Genomic DNA, 4,495 nt, shown 5'->3' with positions numbered 1-4,495 from the left:
CCGGAGAGCAAATGTGCCAAATTTCAGACAGAAATCTGGGCTGAGCAAAGAGATCGAAAAATCCTGAGCTCTTGAGCAAAAACGCGAGTGAGAGAAAGCTAGTGTCGATTTTTTCGGGAGAGAGAAGAGAGTGGGAGGAAGAGATGCTGAAGTGGGGTAAAGGGGGGCCCACACAACAGGGTGGCGCGCCCCCCTTGCTGGCCGCGCCAGCCTGTGGGGTGCCACCCTGGGGTGCCCCACTGGTCATCCCCAGGTGCTCCCAGGTGCATTTTCGAAAAATAGGACCAACGGTATAATTTTTGTGAATTTTTGAAAACTTTGAAAAATGCACATTTCTGGGTATTAAGTTTATTATTACTGGACAGGAAATTTTTTGAAATCTCTAATTAACTAAGGAACTTTGCGAATCAAAAGTGCTACAGCAAGTAAAACAAGTGGAGGAAGAAAGTGATGTTGTTTACCTCCTCTATGCATATAAAAGGTATTTGTTAACAAGGTTGATCAAGTCTTGCCACCAAATAAATTTTACATAGCATATGAAGAAATAAACCTCAAATCAATCATGTTACCTTGAATTGTATCGATATGGATCCAATCATAAGATTTTGATAGCCTTCTTTAGGCTCATATATAGGACAATCGATAGTTCCAATTTTGATAGTTCTCACATTAGAAATAGTATTGACTCCACATACTTTATCAATCCTCTTGGGGAAATAGACGGTATGCTCCTTATCATCAATATTGAAAGTAACCTTTCCTTTATTGCAATCAATAACAGCCCCCTGAGTGTTAAGAAAAGGTCTCCCAAGAATAATAAACATATTACCATCTTTAAGCATTTCCAACACAACAAAGTCAGTTAATATCAAGCAGTTATTAGTAACTTGAACAGGAACATCCTCACATATACCAACAGGAATAGCAGTAGATTTATCAGCCATTTGCAAAGATATATCAGTAGGTATCAACTTATCTAAATAAAGTCTCTTGTAAAGAGAAAAAGGCATAACACTAACACCGGCTCCCAAGTCACATAGAGCAGTTTTAACATAATTATTCTTAATAGAACAAGGAATAGTAGGTATACCTGGGTCGCCCAACTTCTTTGGCACTTTGCCATTGAAAGAGTAATTAGCAAGCATAGTGGAAATTTCCTCATTGGGGATTTTCCTTTTGTTAGTAACAATATCTTTCATATACATTGAATAAGGAGGCAATTTAATACCATCAGTCAAAGGGATTTGCAAGAATAAAGGTTTCATCCAATCACAAAATTTATTATAGTGTTCTTCTTCCTTTGATTTTAGTTTCTTAGCAGGAAAAGGCATTTGCTTTTGTACCCAAGGTTCCCTTTCATTACCATGTTTCTTAGCAATAAAATCTTCTTTAGTATACTTTTTATTTTTATTATGCTTGTCAAGTTCATCTTCAACCTCTTCTTTATCAGAAGCATCATTCTTATCATTATCATGTTCATTTCCACTTTCAGTTTCAGCATCGGAAATAGAAATACTATTAGGATCATTAACAGGTTCAGAGGATTCTACAACATTTTTATGTTTCTTCTTCTTTTTCTTCTTAGAAGGAGCACTAGGTTCAATTCGTTGAGAATCTTGTTCAATTCTTTTGGGATGCCCTTCATGATATAAAGGATCCTGGGTAGAGATACCGCCTCTAGTTGTTACTTCATAAGCATGTTTATCTTTAGAATTATTTTTTAACAAGTCATTTTGCACTTTAGTGAGTTGATCAATTTGAGTTTGAATCATTTGAAAATGTTTAACAAGCATCTTAACATCATTGGAGGTTCTCTCCACAATATCATGCAAATTGCTAATAGCTTGAGAATTTTCCATTAGATGATTCTCTACTCTCATATTAAAATTTTCTTGCTTAACAATATAATTATCAAACTCATCTAAGCATTGCGCAGGAGGTTTTGAATACGGAATATCTTCCCTAGTAAAGCGTTGAAGGGAGTTTACATCAATCATGGATGAAGGGGGAATTATCTCACATATATCTTCTATGGGAGGTAGATTCTTCACATCTTCGGATTTAATACCTTTCTCCTTGAGAGACTTCTTAGCTTCCCTCATATCTTCATCATTCAATTCAATTAAACCCCTCTTCTTCAATATTGGCGTTGGAGTTGGTTCAGGTGTATTCCAATCATCATGATTCCGGCTTATTCTAGCCAATAATTCTTCAGCTTCGTCTGGAGTTCTTTTCCTGAAAACACAACCAGCACAACTATCCAAATATGCTCTTGATTCAATGGTGAGTCCACTATAAAATATATCAAGTAAATCATTCTTTTCTAAATCATGTCCAGGTCGAGCTCTGATAAGAGAACAAAATCTTGCCCACGCCTCAGGCAATTTCTCTTCATCTCCCTAGTCAAACCTATAAATTTTCTATAAAGCAATATGTTGAGCACTAGCAGGAAAGTACTTTCGAAAGAAAACATCACGCATCTCAGTTGGACTTTTAATAGAACCAGGAGGCAAATTATTATGCCAAGTTTTAGCATCATCCTTTAATGAGAAAGGAAAAATTTTAGCGACAAAGTAAGTACGCATCTTGACATCATCAGAAAACAAGATACTCATAGAAGAAAGTTCAATCATGTGTTCTACAGCACTTTCTTTTTCAGTACCACAAAAGGGTGCTTTCTCTACAATAGCTATATGAGATAGATCAAGAGAAAAATCATAATCTTTATCCTTAATGCATATAAGAGATGTGGCAAATTTAGGATCAGGAGATAACTTATGTCTAACGGTATATTGTGTAAGAAACTTTTTAATTTTTCTTGCATCAGCAGTAGCATTGCATCTATTAATAAAATCATCATTAAGCTCCACATAATCTTCATCAGGATCATCACTAGAATAGTCAAGTTCGGTGAATTAACGAGTGTAGTAGCATTTTCATTAGGAGTTTCAGCATTTTCAATTTGTCTAGACCTAGCAATTGTAGCATCTAGAAAGGATCCCAATGAACCACTATCATCAAGCACAGCAGAAACATTATCAATATTATGAGAATTTTCAGATTCAGCAGAAGTACCAGCAAGTGAAGCTTGCGGCGGTGAAACAAGTTGACTTATCACAGATGGTGAATCAAGTGTAGCAGAGGTACTCAGAGTTGTACCTTTTCTTGTAGTGGATGGTAATATGGCGACTTTAGGATCGCGAGTTTTACCCATGATGGAGAATTTGCAGCGAACAATATCAATCCAAGTGAACTTCCAAATAAAGCTATGCTCCCCGGCAACGGCGCCAGAAAACAGTCTTGATAACCCACAAGTATAGGGGATCGCAGCGGTCTTCGCGGGAAGTAAATCCCAATTTATTGATTCGACACAAGGGGAGACAAAGAATACTTGACAGCCTTAACGAGCGGAGTTGTCAATTCAGCTGCACTGGAAACGAGACTTGCTCGCAAGAGTTTATCAGTAGTAACAGTTTTATAGCAGTAGCAGTAGTGAAATAACAGCAGCAGAGTAACAGAGACAACAGTAGTGATTATAGTAAACAGCAGGATTAAAATACTGTAGGCACGGGGATGGATAACGGGTGTTGCATGGATGAGAGAAACTCATGTAACAATCATAGCAGGGAATTTGCAGATAATAATAAAACGGTGTCCAAGTACAAAGCAATCAATAGGCATGTGTTCCAATTATAGTCGTACGTGCTCGCAATGAGAAACTTGCACAACATCTTTTGTCCTACCAGCCGGTGGCAGCCGGGCCTCAAGGGAATCTCTTGGATATTAAGGTACTCCTTTTAATAGAGTACCGGAGCAAAGCATTAACACTCCGTGAACACATGTGATCCTCACATCACTACCATCCCCTCCGGTTGTCCCGATTCTTGTCACTTCGGGGCCATTGGTTCCGGACAGCGACATGTGTATACAACTTGCAGGTAAGATCATAAAACAATGAATATCATAATGAAACAATAACATGTTCAGATCTGAGATCATGGCACTCGGGCCCTAGTGACAAGCATTAAGCATAACAAGTTGCAACAATATCATCAAAGTACCAATTACGGACACTAGGCACTATGCCCTAACAATCTTATGCTATTACATGACCAATCTCATCGAATCCCTACCATCCCCTTCGGCCTACAGCGGGGGAATTACTCACACATGGATGGGGGAAACATGGCTGGTCGATGGAGAGGCGTCGGTGGTGATGATGGCGATGATCTCCTCCAATTCCCCGTCCCGGCGGAGTGCCAGAACGGAGACTTCTGGCTCCCGAGATGGAGATTCGCGATGTGGCGGCGTTCTGGAGGGTTTCTGGCGACTTCGACTTCGTGGTCGCGATTTTTAGATCGAAACACCTTAAATAGTCCAGAGGAGGGCGTCGGAGGCCAGCCGAGGGGGCCAGACGACAGGGCGGCGCACCCCCCTCCTGGGCCGCGCCGGCCTGCTGTCTGGGGGCCCTGGGCCTCCCCCAGGCTTGCCCTTC

The sequence above is a fragment of the Lolium rigidum genome, chromosome 1 (assembly GCF_022539505.1).
Source record: "Lolium rigidum isolate FL_2022 chromosome 1, APGP_CSIRO_Lrig_0.1, whole genome shotgun sequence".
Classification (NCBI taxonomy): domain Eukaryota; kingdom Viridiplantae; phylum Streptophyta; class Magnoliopsida; order Poales; family Poaceae; genus Lolium; species Lolium rigidum.
This window is presented reverse-complemented; position numbering follows the sequence as displayed.